This window comes from Hippopotamus amphibius, chromosome 3 (assembly GCF_030028045.1).
Source record: "Hippopotamus amphibius kiboko isolate mHipAmp2 chromosome 3, mHipAmp2.hap2, whole genome shotgun sequence".
NCBI classification, from domain to species: domain Eukaryota; kingdom Metazoa; phylum Chordata; class Mammalia; order Artiodactyla; family Hippopotamidae; genus Hippopotamus; species Hippopotamus amphibius.
This window is the reverse complement of record NC_080188.1, coordinates 113,959,891-113,974,622: the sequence shown is the minus strand read 5'-3', so window position 1 is coordinate 113,974,622 and position 14,732 is coordinate 113,959,891. Positions and strand designations below refer to the sequence as shown.

Here is a 14,732-nt window from a genome sequence, read left to right as displayed (position 1 = left end):
CCACAGCTTGTAACACTCCTGTTCCATTCTCCAAAAATCAATGGTATGCAGCAGTAATTCTTTTAAAATTGTGAATAGGAACTCTCAAACTCACAGATAAAAAGAAATCCAGGAAAGAAAAGCATCAAACTTCACTTGTGGGTGAATTCACACCTGCTGAAAGAGATATAGAGTAATGAGGAGACTTTAGAAAAGCATAGCTCTTGATATTTTATGTTACATTCATAAAAAGGAATCAATTAGAGATTTTGGAATTTCAATACTGGAACTTTGAATAAAAATCTCAATAGGCGGACCAAGTAGAAAAGTGGACACAGTTGATAGATAATTAGAAAGTTAAGAAGTTCTGGTAGAGGATACATCTCAGAACATTCCACAGAATGAAAATGGGATGGAAAATATGAAAGAAAATATAAGATACCCGAGTAACAATGATAAGTTTGAACATCCATCTAAATGGCATTCCAAAAAATGAGAACGGAGCAAATGGAGTGATGAAAACAAAGTAAAAGGAAGAAAAAGAAGAAGTGGCAGAAGCATTGGAAGAAGCAGCAGGTTCTCCAAAAGTGAGGAACGACTTAAGATTGAAATAATTCACTTAAGATCTAATGTGAAAAGAACTCATTAGATATATTACTGTGAAATTTCCAAGCACCAAAGATAAAGACAGTATCCTACCAGTTTCCAGAGAGAGGGGATAAACTGGTTATGATAAGAAGAGTAAGAATCACACTGACTTCAGACTTCTCATGACAGCCCCAGATAGTTAGCAAACAGAGAAGTGATACCATCAAAGTTCTCAGGAAAGGTCTTAAACTTAACAATCATAACGATAGGCAAAACAGTATTTAATTAAAATGACAAATTACGGAAACGTTTGGACATACACCAACTCTTGATTTTTAATACACAGAGATTCTCTCCCTTTCTCACTTTGAAATTGAGGTGTCATTAACAATCACCAAGTTCTTAAATTATAGTTCTGTGGGGCTGAAACAAGCTTACTGCCACTCATGAAACCTGCATCCCTTTCAAAAAATAAAACAATTCTATCACTTCTGAAAGTTCTTCCATGTTGTTTGCCAGTCAATCTACATCCCAACCAGAGGTAACCACAGTTAAGATCTCTCCAGTGATTAGTTTTTCAAATTCTTGAACTTCATAAAATTAGCATCCTATATTGAGTCCTCTTTTATGCCTGGGATTCCCATTCACCAAATGCCTATGAGACTTAATCCATGTTGTCTGTGTGTCAGTATTTCATTCATTTTATTGCTGAGTGCTCTCCCATTATGTCCCATACTATATGAGTATGATCTGCTCACTGGCAGGCCCGTGTCACACGAAATAGCTCCATCAATACTAAATTCCAATATTTCACAATGTGACCTGGTAAATATAGAAAAAAGAAGAGTTCAGTACATTCAATGCTCTCTTCAATAGGACCAGGCCGCCTGTACTCATCAGTTACATAATTAATCCCTACATGATCTAAAAGCAGGTGATTCTGGAAAAGAAATCTGAGGAAGACTTCCTTGGAATCTGCCTTGACGGGACTCTATAGGTATTCCTGAGGACCAGTTCATCTGTAAGTTTCCAAGGACTTATCCTCAGATGCTAAGAATTAGAAAATATACCAAGAGTCTTAAAAGTAAGTTTTCCAGGGAACCTCTGAAAGCAGATGGTCCACACACATTGCCTCAAAACAAACAAAACCAAAACCAGAAATCTGCATCAATTAATGTGCTTGTATCAAAACCACTGAACTAAAATTCTCCCAGATGTCTCCAACTACTGATAGTCCCATTCTCCTTTACATACTTTTGTCCTTTGTTGTTTTGATTATATTATTCTTTTTTCCAGTTTCAGATTATACAATTCTGATTCTCCACAAAATGTTTCCCTTAATTGCAAATAATCCTTGTTAAGGTTATAAGGACAATCCCATCCTGACTCTGTAATTTACTTCTTCCAAATTATTGCTGGTCCAGTCAACTTAAAGAATCTCTGTACGTGGCAGCACCTGAAAAAAAAAATCCACAAATAATGGACATGTGTTCAACTGATGCTATGAAATTTAATTTTGAGCAATGATTTTCTGATCAACTAGCCTTCCCAAATATTAAATAGATAGTTAATAAACATTCATGGAATTTTTGCTGAAAAATTACCTTTGGAAAGTCTTGTTGATAAGAATTGACCAAATTTGTTCAAGATTACCAAATATTATAACTCAAGCTAATAATTTGAATCACCCCTACCTTCAACCAGACTAGCCCTTTGTCAATGTTGAGAGGTATTTTCTTTGTAGTAATACTACAAACTGAATCCCAACACTCAGACATTTGAAACCTTGAGTTATTCCTAATGAAATGATAAAAGGTTTAAATTTCTTAGACATAGAAAAAAGTCAGGATGGTACTAAGCCGTGTATGATACTTCTCTCGGACAAATACTACAGAAAGAAAATATCCTTGTGCTGTGAAGACAGACATACAAGTATTCCTCAGAATCAGGAATTTCTTTCATGACATAACTCTGATAAGAAAAACCCACAGAATTAGTCAACTTACCCATACCTCCTGATTTCTTAACCTACAAGGGAATCAGGTTCTTCTCTGCTAAGCCAGGACTGTGGGAATCTCAGGCGATTCCAATGTATTTCCTCCACAACTCCCCAGTGGACTAGGTGTCCTTTCAAAGAGTCTGAAACGGTCAAGTACACCTGGAGATGTACCTGCTAGCTGATGGGACACCTCCAGCTCCAAGTGGTCATCTATGACGGTCCTTCGTAATGACTATTGTAATAAAGAACACACTTCAATCTATGCAACCATAACAAACTAGTTTATGTTCTTTAGCCCACAGAGTCAAGGGTAATAGAACAGCCTTGAATTCTCTTTGGCCAAAAGGTAAGAATCTGTGTGGTTGCAAACACACTGGATTAACACCAGAGGTGAGCTGGAACAATCTATATGTAAGATAAATAAAATTCCTCCTGGCTTTCTATGCTTTTACTATAGGACACTCCTTCGTTTCCTAAGTTAGTTCCCTGATAAGATAAGAGTAATTTGCCTCCATACTTTTATCTCTGTTTGCAAGATACATTATGTATGCTAAGCTATCTGACTACAGATCATGTTTTGACACGAATGTTTTCCTTGCATACCAGAAATCCCCAATTAAGGCAAAATCTTATCTAACACTGTGACTTGAGCATCTTCACTTATATATAATGAGCTAGTTAGGAATGGCCACCTTGAGTCAACATAAATGAGGAATTTGGTGAGGACGTTTCTAGGAAAAGCTGACACTGTGTAGGACTGTGTAGGGTGGTGTAGTAGGACCGTATGTCATCTTTTTCTGACATTCTTCTCTTCATTATGTCACATTAGAATGATCATATCAAAAGGGGTTGTATCTGTAACCACAGGGAAAAAGCCTTTCACTCAGTATTTTGAGACACACTTACATATGCAACTCACCCTACATGTGGGTACTTTTGTTTTGCTTTGTTTCATTTAAGAGACATTAATATAATTTTATAATTGTCAGTCACTTACCTAAGCATTTCACAAATGTTAGCCCATTTAACTTAAAAACACAAAAACCTAGTACGAGTGGGTAATATTAATATTATTCACCTCACCCATAGATAAGGAAACAGAGGCACTGAAACATTAGATGGCTTGGTCAAAGACACACAACTGGTAAATGGTAGGATCAGATGATAAATCCCAAGTTACAACCAGACTCCAAAATTTGCAGGAAGAGCAGAACATGTGACTCAGAAGGAAGGACTAGATGCCCCTGGACTCTGCACCAGCTAGCAGAAGCTTCTCCCTTCTGTTTTTAAAGAGACAAAGTCTAAATTAACAGCGTCAACTTAGCTATTTCTGTAGAATAATTAACAAAACACCCTTTGCAGCTCCGGGGTATACGTGCCAGGATAAAGAGAAGTTCACATTCCGGAAAAGTCTGCTGATTCTCATTTGTTCTTAGGGACCCTTCTGAGTAGAGACAATGTTTCAGGTGAGGACTCATCTCACTGGGGAGAATCACTGTGACAGTCATCTCCTCCTTTTTCTCCCACAACAGGGTGGGAAAAATCAAATGCTCTTGTTGGTTTTAGATAGAAATTGCCAAGCTTTGTATTGACATTTATGTCAAAGGAGAGGGAGTCTGTTCAATTTGGGAAATAATGCTTTGCACGTCCTATGTATACAACAGATGTACTGTGGAAAATAATTCTTGGAAGGACTAAGTTAGGTTTCCATTCTGAGCAGATAAATGGTATGGAGGGATTTTGGAAGTTGGTGGGTGAGTTGAGAGGTAATAACTTTTGCAAGAAAAAGGATGCTGATCTACATATTATGTAGCCGCTATTGTGCTGAGATACTCTGCAAACATTGTTCTATTTACTCCTTTAGGAAGCATTCTAAAGGTGGTAGCTTGTTCCTTAGATACAGATTAATCAGGGAAGTGGAGCAGTCTGCTCAGAGTCAGATAGGAAACATGCAGAGGAATGTGGACCTGAATGCAGGCCAGGTTTACTTTTAATTCAGATCATGTGAAGCAGAAAGTTAATTTCAGAGATTTGATCTCTAATTCGATGGCCATAAAATAGTTTTTGATATTTTGTTTTCCCTTTTAAATTTGTCTTTCTATATCCTTACAAATCTCACATATGTTGCATATTGAATGTGTAAACAAAGATTTACATGTTCTAATCAGCAGTTGTGCACTATTTTATGCTTTATATTTTATCCATTTATTTTAGTATTCTCCTGTGTGTGTGAGTGTATGAGATACTGATTGTGTTAATGGCGCCTAGAATAGCAACACACTATTAGATCATAATTTATATAACCTTATCCTAGTGCTAGACATTGAGACTGTCTTATTTTTTTCCTATTTGTTAATGTTGTTTTATAAAACTATTCTTTGGATCTCATTTTCATTGTTTGAATTGTTCAACATTTTGCACACATTTCCAGTAAGGGGAAGGCTGGATCTGTAGTGCTGGGTCTGTAGTGCTGTCTCTGTGGACTTTGCCCTTCACCATACCTAAAAGCCCACAGTGACTGTACAGTGTTCTAGAGCGTCTTTAGTTTTCAATCTACCCTATTAATTGTGCAATATGTTTGTTGTTGTTGGTGGTGGTGGTACTTTTACACATGAAAGACATAGAAATAAACAATAAACACATGAAAAGAGACTCAACATCTTTAGTCATCATGAAAATGCAAATTAAAACCACAAGATAACTCTTCACATCCACAGATTAGCTAAAATTTAAAAGAATACAATTTCTTCTCAAGCACACATGGAACATTCTCCAGGATAGATCACATCTGGGGTCACAAATCAAGCCTCAGTAAATTCAAGAAAACTGAAATCATATCAAGCATCTTCTCTGACCACATCACCATGAGACTAGATATCAATTACAGGGGAAAAAACTGTAAAGAATACAAACACAAGGAGGCTAAACAATATGCTATTAAACAATGAAGAAATCACTGAAGAAATCAAAGGGGAAATCAAAAAAATACCTAGAAACAAATGACAATGAAAACACAATGACCCAAAACCTATGGGATGCAGCAAAAGCAGTTCTAAGAGGGAAGTTCATAGCAATACAGTCCTAACTCATGAAACAAGAAAAATCTCAAATAAACAACCTAACCTTACACCTAAAACAATTAGAGAAAGAAGAACAAAATAACCCCAAAGTGAGCAGAAGGAAAGAAATCATAAAGATCAGAGCAGAAATAAATGAAAAAGAAAGGGAGGAAACAATAGCAAAAATTAATGAAACTAAAAGCTGGTTCTTTGAAAAGATAAAATTGATAAACCATTAGCCACACTCATCAGGAAAAAAAAGGGAGAAGATGCAGATCAACAGAATTAGAAATGAAAAAGGAGAAGTAACAACCAACACTGCAGAAATACAAAAGATCATGAGAGACTACTACAAGCAACTCTATGTCAATAAATTGGATAACCTGGAAGAAATGAATAAATTCTTAGAAAAGTACAATCTTCCAAGACTGAACCAGGAAGAGATAGAAAATATGAAAACACCAATCACAAGCACTGAAATTGAGAATGTGATTAAAAATCTCTCATCAAAGTAAATTACAGGAGGAGGAAAAGATGGCGGCGAAGTAGAGAGACGTGGAGTGCATCCCTCCCCACAGATGCATTGGGAATGCACGGAAGGACGCAGTCATTCTCACAGAGAACCAGCTGAACACCAGCAGACGGCCTCGGACACCGGATGGGACTGCGGGGAGCCCGACACAGCCAGTAGGGAGGCATCTATGAGGGCTCAAAGAGGGTGAAGCGGCGGAGCTGTGGCAGACGGGAGGGAGTGAGAAACATTCGGAGGGTCCACAGCGCAGCTCAGCGTTCCCGGACCAAGACATCGATCCGCGGCTGAACGGAGGGTCCAAGAGCGGGAGTGTGGGAGCAGGAGAGCTGGTTCAGTGTGGGAAACATTGTTGCCGGTAGGGTGACGGACCGAGAGGACAGGAGGGAGGAGGCCCGCGGAGAGGAGTGCCCGTTCCTGAGAGCTGCCCGGCCATGATGGCGGCTGGAGGCTGCAGGCTCACTGGCGGCTGGGAGGAGCCACACGCATAGCCTCTCTCTCTCTTTCGGCGCCTCTGCAACAGGCAGTGGAGAGACGCCCTGCGGGCCACCTAAGGCGCTCAGGGATAACAGTACCCTCAGGCACTCGGGTGGGGCTAGATTAAAACCCCTTGCAATGCCAGCAGCAGGGAGGCTGCCGAGAGAAAAAAAAAAAAGAAAAGAAAAAAACCCCCGAGAGAGGCCCAACTCTAAGACTTTCTGTTTACGCCTGAGCCACCGGCGCCCTCTGCAACAGGCACCTCCAAGCCTGACTGAGACATCAGTGTGCCACTGCTCACTCCCTCCCTGGAGAAGGAGCCACTGTTGTACCCTCTCCGTCCCCACACACCGACGCTTACAGACGAACAATAAAGGAACCTCTGCTGGTCACAGAATAACGCAAAAAAAACCCAAGGACAAGCAACCCCAAAAGTTTGGACAACCATGAGGAAACAAAGAAACACCATGCAGGCAAAGGAGCAAGAAAAAAACCCACAAGACCAAATAAATGAGGAGGAAATAGGAAAAATGCCTGAAAAGGAATTTAGAGTAATGATAGTAAAAATGATACAAAATCTCGATAACAAAATAGAGAAAGTACAAGAAACAGTTCATAAGAACTCAGAAAAACAAACAGCAATGGATAACAAAATAACTGAAATTAAAAATACTCTAGATGCTCTAACCAGCAGAATGACTGAGGCAGAAGAACGAATAAGTGAGTTGGAAGATAGAATGGGGGAAATAACTGCCACAGAGCAGGAAAAAGAAAAAATAATAAAAAGATTAGAAGACAGTCTCAGAGACCTCACTGATAACATTAAGCGTACCAACATTCGAATTATAGGCATCCCAGAAGAAGAAGAAAACAAGAAAGGGTCTGAGAAAATATTTGAAGAGGTTATAGTGGAAAACTTCCCCAACATGGGAAAGGAAATAATTAACCAAGGCCAAGAAGCACAGACAGTCCCATACAGAATAAACCCAAGGAGAAATACACTGAGACACATATTAATCAAACTAACGACAACTAAACACAAAGAAAAAATATGAAAAGCAGCAAGAGAAAAGCAACAAACAACATATAAGGGAAAACCCATCAGGATAACAGCTGACCTTTCTGCAGAAACTCTGCAGGCCAGAAGGGAATGGCAGGATATCCTGAAAGTCCTGAAAGAGAGAAACCTACAGCCAAGAATACTCTACCCAGCAAGAATCTCATTCAGATTTGAGGGAGAAATCAAAAGCTTTCCAGACAAACAAAAGTTAAGAGAATTCAGCACCACCAAACCAGCCTTACAACAAGTGCTAAAGGAACTTCTCTAAGTAGGAAACACAAGAAAAGGAAAACACCTACAAATACAAACTTAAAACAATTAAGAAAATGGTAATTGGAACACACATGTCAATAATCACCTTAAATGTAAATGGATTAAATGCTCCAACCAAAAGACACAGACTGGCTGAATGGATACAAACACAAGACCCTTCTATATGCTGCCTACAAGAAACCCACTTCAGACCAAGGGATACATATAGACTGAAAGGAAAGGGATGGAAAAAGATATTCCATGCAAATGGAAGTCCAAAGAAAGCTGGAGTAGCAATACTCATATCAGACAAATTAGACTTGAAAGTAAAGACTATTAAAAGAGACAAGGAAGGACACTACATAATGATCAAGGGATCCATCCAAGAAGAACATATCACAATGGTAAATATCTATGCCCCCAATATAGGAGCACCTCAATACATAAGGCAAATGCTAACAGCTATAAAAGGGGACATCGACAGTAACACAATAATAGTGGGAGACTTGAACACCCCACTTACATCAATGGACAGATCATCCAAACAGAAAATAAATAAAGACACACAAGCTTTAAATGACACATTAGACCATCTCGACTTAATTGATATTTATAGGACATTCCATCCAAAAACGACAGAATACACGTTCTTCTCAAGTGCACACGGAACATTTTCCAGGATAGATCACATCTTCGGTCACAAATCAAACCTCAGCAAATTCAAGAAAATTGAAATCATATCAAGCATCTTCTCAGACCACAACGCCATGAGACTAGATATCAATTACAGGAAAAAAACTGCAAAAAAGACAAACACATGGAGGCTAAACAATTCACTCTTAAACAACCAAGGAATCACTAAAGAAATCAAAGAGGAAATCAAAAAATATCTAGAAACAAATGACAACGAAAACACAACAACCCAAAACCTATGGGATGCAGCAAAAGCAGTTCTAAGGGGGAAGTTTATAGCAATACAGTCCTACCTTAAGAAACAAGAAAATGATCGAATAAACAACCTAACCTTACACCTAAAACAACTAGAGAAAGAAGAACAAAGAAACCCTAAAGTGAGCAGAAGAAAAGAAATCATAAAGATCAGAGCAGAAATAAATGAAAAAGAAAGGAAAGAAACCATAAGAAAAATAAATAAAACTAAAAGCTGGTTCTTTGAGAAGATTAACAAAATTGATAAACCATTAGCCAGACTCATCAAGAAAAAAAGGGAGAAGATGCAAATCAACAGAATTAGAAATGAAAAAGGAGAAGTAACAACGGACACCTCAGAAATACAAAAGATCATGAGCGACTACTACAAGCAACTATATGCCAATCAATTGGATAACCTGGAAGAAATGGATACATTCTTAGAAAAATACAATCTTCCAAGACTGAACCAGGAAGAAATAGAAACCATGAACAGACCAATCACAAGTACGGAAATTGAGGCAGTGATTAAAAATCTCCCAACACACAAAAGCCCAGGACCAGATGGGTTCACAGGCGAATTCTATCAAACATTTCAAGAAGAGTTAACACCTATCCTTCTCAAACTCTTCCAAAATATTGCAGAAGGCGGAGCACTCCCAAACTCATTCTACGAGGCTACCATCACCCTGACACCAAAACCAGGCAAAGATGTCACAAAAAAAGAAAACTATAGACCAATATCACTGATGAATATAGATGCAAAAATCCTCAACAAAATACTAGCTAACAGACTGCAAGAGCGCATTAAAAAAATCATACACCATGATCAAGTGGGGTTTATCCCTGGGATGCAAGGATTCTTCAATATACGCAAATCAATCAATGTGATACATCATATCAACAAATTGAAGGATAAAAACCATATGATCATTTCAATAGATGCAGAAAAAGCTTTTGACAAAGTTCAACATCCATTTATGATAAAAGCTCTCCAGAAGATGGGCATAGAAGGAAATTACCTCAACATAATAAAAGCCATATATGACAAAACAAAAGCCAACATTGTTCTCAGTGGAGAAAAACTGGAAGAATTCCCTCTAAGAACAGGAACAAGACAAGGGTGTCCACTCTCACCACTATTATTCAACATAGTTTTGGAAGTTTTAGCCACGGCAATCAGAGAAGAAAAAGAAATCAAAGGAATCCAAATTGGAAAAGAAGAAGTAAAATTGTCCCTCTTTGCAGATGACATGATATTATATATAGAAAACCCTAAAGACTCTACCAGAAAACTGCTAGCACTAATTGATGAGTTTAGTAAAGTAGCAGGATACAAAATGAATGCACAGAAATCTCTTGCATTCCTATACACTAACAACGGAAGAGCAGAAAGAGAAATTAAGGAAACTCTCCCATTCACCATTGCAACCAAAAGAATAAAATACCTAGGAATAAACCTGCCTAAGGAGGCAAAAGATCTGTATGCAGAAAACTTTAAGACATTGATGAAAGAAATCAAAGACGACACAAACAGATGGAGGGACATACCATGTTCCTGGATTGGAAGTATCAACATCGTGAAAATGTCTGTACTACCCAAAGCAATTTACAGATTCAATGCAATCCCGATCAAATTACCAATGGCATTTTTCACAGAACTAGAGCAAGAAATCTTACGATTTGTATGGAAATGCAAAAGACCCCGAATAGCCAAAGCAATCTTGAGAAGGAAAAATAGAGTTGGTGGAATCAGGCTTCCTGACTTCAAACTATACTACAAGGCCATAGTGATCAAGACAGTATGGTACTGGCACAAAAATAGAAAGGAAGATCAATGGAATAGAATAGAGAACTCAGAAGTAAGCCCAAACACATATGGGCACCTTATCTTTGACAAAGGAGGCAAGAATATACAATGGAAAAAAGACAGCCTCTTCCATAAGTGGTGCTGGGAGAACTGGACAGCAACATGTAAAAGATGAAATTAGAACACTTCCTAACACCATACACAAAAATAAACTCCAAATGGATTAAAGACCTACATGGAAGGCCAGACACTATCAAACTCCTAGAGGAAAACATAGGCAGAAGACTCTATGACATCCATCAAAGCGCCATCCTTTTTGACCCACCTCCTAGAATCATGGACATAAAATCAAGAATAAATGAATGGGACCTCATGAAACTTAAAAGCTTTTGCACAGCAAAAGAAACCATAAACAAGACTAAAAGGCAACCCTCAGAGTGGGAAAAAATAATTGCCTATGAAACAACGGACAAAGGATTAACCTCCAAAATATACAAGCAGCTCATGCAGCTTAATACCAAAAAAGCAAATAACCCAATCCACAAATGGGCAGAAGACCTAAATAGACATTTCTCCAAAGAAGACATACAGATGGCCAACAAACACATGAAAAGATGCTCCACATCACTAATCATCAGAGAAATGCAAGTCAAAGCCACAATGAGGTATCACCTCACACCAGTCAGAATGGCCATCATCACAAAGTCTGGAAACAACAAATGTTGGAGAGGGTGTGGAGAAAAAGGAACTCTCCTGCACTGTTGGTGGGACTGTAAATTGGTACAGCCACTATGGAAAACAATTTGGAGGTTCCTTAAAAAACTACAAATAGAACTACCATATGATCCAGTCATCCCACTCCTGGGCATATACCCAAAGAAAACCATAATCCCAAAAGAAACTTGTACCATAATGTTTATTGCAGCACTCTTTACAATAGCCAGGACATGGAAGCAACCTAAATGCCCATCAACAAATGAATGGATACAGAAGATGTGGCATATATATACAATGGAATATTACTCAGCTATAAAAAGGGATGAGATGGAGCTATATGTCATGAGGTGGATAGAACTACAGTCTGTCATACAGAGTGAAGTAAGTCAGAAAGAGAAGGACAAATATTGTATGCTAACTCACATATACGGAATCTAAAAATGGTACTGTTGGACTCAGTGACAAGAACAAGGAAGCAGATACAGAGAATGGACTGGAGAACTCGAGGTATGGGAGGGGGCGGGGGGTGAAGGGGAAACTGAGACGAAGCGAGAGAGTAGCACAGACATATATATACTACCAACTGTAAAATAGTTAGTGGGAAGTTGTTGTATAACAAAGGGAGTCCAACTCGAGGATGGAAGATGCCTTTGAGGACTGGGGTGGGGAGGGTGGGGGGGGCTTGGGGGGGGCGTCAAGGAAGGGAGGGAAGATGGGGATATGTGTATAAAAACGGATGATTGAACCTGGTGTACCCCCCAAAAAATAAATAAATAAATAAATAAAATCTCTCATCAGAAAAAAAGCCCAGGGCCAGATGACTTCACAGCTGAATTCTATCAAACACTTAGAGAACAGCTAACACCTATCCTTCTCAAACTCTTCCAAAATATAGCAAAAGGAGGAACACTCTGAAACTCATTCTATGAGGCCACCCTCACCCTGATACCAAAACCAGGCAAAGATGTCCCCAAAATAGAAAATTACAGGCCAATATCACTGATGAATATAGATGCAAAAATCCTCAACAAAATACTAGCAAATGGAATCCAACAGCACATTTAAAAAATCATCCACCATGATCAAGTGGGGTTTACCCCTGGAATGCAACGATTCTTCAACAAACACAAATCAATCAATGTGATACATCACATTAACAAATTGAAGATGAAAACCATATGATAATCTCAATAGAGGCAGAAAAAGCTTTTGACAAAATTCAACGCCGATTTATGATAAAAACTCTTCAGAAAGTGGGCATAGAAGGAAATTACCTCAACATAATAAAAGTCATATATGACAAACCAACAGCCAACATCATTCTCAATGGTGAAAAACTGAAAGCATTCCCTCTAAGAACAGGAACAAGACAAAGGTGCCCGCTCTCACCACTACTATTCAACATAGTTTTGGATATTTTAGCCACAGCAATTAGAGAAGAAAAAGAAATAAAAGGAATCCAAACTGGAAAAGAAGTAAAATAGTCACTCTTTGCAGATGACATGATATTTTACGTAGAAAACCCTCAAGATGCTACCAGAAAACTGCTAGCACTAATCAATGAATGTAGTAATGTAGCAGGATATAAAATCAATCCACAGAAATCTCTTGCATACCTATACACTAACAATGAAAGAGCAGAAAGAGAAATTAAAGAAATACTCCCATTTACCACTGTAACAAAAATAATAAAATACCTAGGAATCATCCTGCCTAAGGAGGCAAAAGACCTGTATGCAGAAAACTGTAAGAAACTGATTAAAGAAATCAAAGATGATACAAACAGATGGGGATATATACCATGTTCTTGGACTGGAATAATCAACACTGTGAAAATGACTATCCTATTCAAAGCAATTTACAGACTCAACACAATCCCTATCAAATTACCAATGGCATATTTCACAGAAGTAGAACAAGAAATGTTACAATTTGTATGGAAACACAAAAGACCCCAAATAGCAAAGCAATCTTGAGAAGGAAAGACAGAGCTGGAAGAATCAAGCTCCCTGACTTCAAACTATACTACAAGGCTACAGTGATCAAGACAGTATGCTACTGGAACAAAAGCAGAAATAGAGATCAATGGGATAGAATAGAGAGCCCAGAGATAAACCTATGCACATATGGGCACCTTGTCTTTGACAAAGGACACAAGAATATACAATGGAGAAAAGATAGCCTCTTCAATAAGTGGTGCTGGGAAAATTGGACAGCTACAAGTAAAAGAATGAAATTAAACACTTCCTAACACCATACACAAAAATAAACTCAAAATAGATTAAAGAGCTAAATGTAAGGCAGAACACTCTATGACGTAAATCAAAGCAAGATCCTTTGTGACCCACTTCCTAGAATAATGGAAATAAAATAAAAAATAAATAGATGGGCCCTAATGAAAATTAAAAGCTTTTACACAGCAAAAGAAACCATAAACAAGACAAGAAGGCAACCCTCAGAATGGGAGAAAATATTTGTCAATGAAGCAACAGACAAAAGATTAATCTCCAAAATATGCAAGCAGCTCATGCAGCTTAATATCAAAAAAGCAAATAATCCAATCCACAAATGGGTGAAAGACCTAAACAGACATTTTTCCAAAGAAGACATGCAGATGGCCAACAAACACATGCAAAGATGCTCAACATCACTAATCATTAGAGAAATGCAAGTCAAAGCTACAATGATGTATCATCTCACACTGGTCAGAATGGCCATCATCAAAAAATCTAAAAACAGTAAATGCTGGAGAGAGTGTGGAGAAAAGGGAACCCTCCTGCACTGTTGGTGGGAATGTAAATTGGTACAGCCACTGTAGAAAACAGTATGGAGGTTCCTTAAAAAACTAAAAATAGAATTACCATATGACCCAGCAATCCCACTCCTGGGCACAAACCCTGAGAAAGCCATAATCCAAAAAGAAACATGTACCACAATGTTCATTGCAGCACTAGTTACAATAGCCAGGACATGGAAGCAACCTAAATGCCCATCAACAGATGAATGGATAAAGAAGATGTGGCACATATATACAATGGAATATTACTCAGTCATAAAAAAGGAATGAAATTGAGTTATTTGTAGTGAGGTGGATGGACCTAGAATCTGTCATACAGAGTGAAGTAAGCCAGAAAGAGAAAAAAAAAAAAAATACCGTATGCTAACTCACATACATGGAATCAAAAAAAATGGTACTGATGAACCCAGTGACAGGGCAAGAATAATGATGCAGATGTAGAGAACAGATTTGAGGACATGGGGCGAAGGGTGTGGGAGGTGCAGGGGAAGCTGGGATGACGTTAGAAAGTAGCATTGACATATATACACTACCAAAT

The 14,732-nt window shown here is 38.2% G+C and overlaps 1 long non-coding RNA gene across 2 annotated transcripts in view; it reads right to left on the bottom strand.

The window, feature by feature from the left end:
* Positions 1-380: 380 nt before the first annotated feature.
* LOC130848197 (uncharacterized) overlaps positions 381-14,732 on the bottom strand; it is a 43,485-nt gene continuing 29,133 nt past the window's right edge. Inside the window, exons 2-3 of one of the 2 annotated variants that reach the window (XR_009052558.1) lie at positions 1,487-2,023; positions 381-1,389 (exon numbers count right to left, since the gene is read on the bottom strand). This is a non-coding gene — a long non-coding RNA (uncharacterized LOC130848197). The remainder of the gene's footprint in view (positions 1,390-1,486; positions 2,024-14,732) is intronic. The other variant, XR_009052557.1, reaches the window with a different exon arrangement.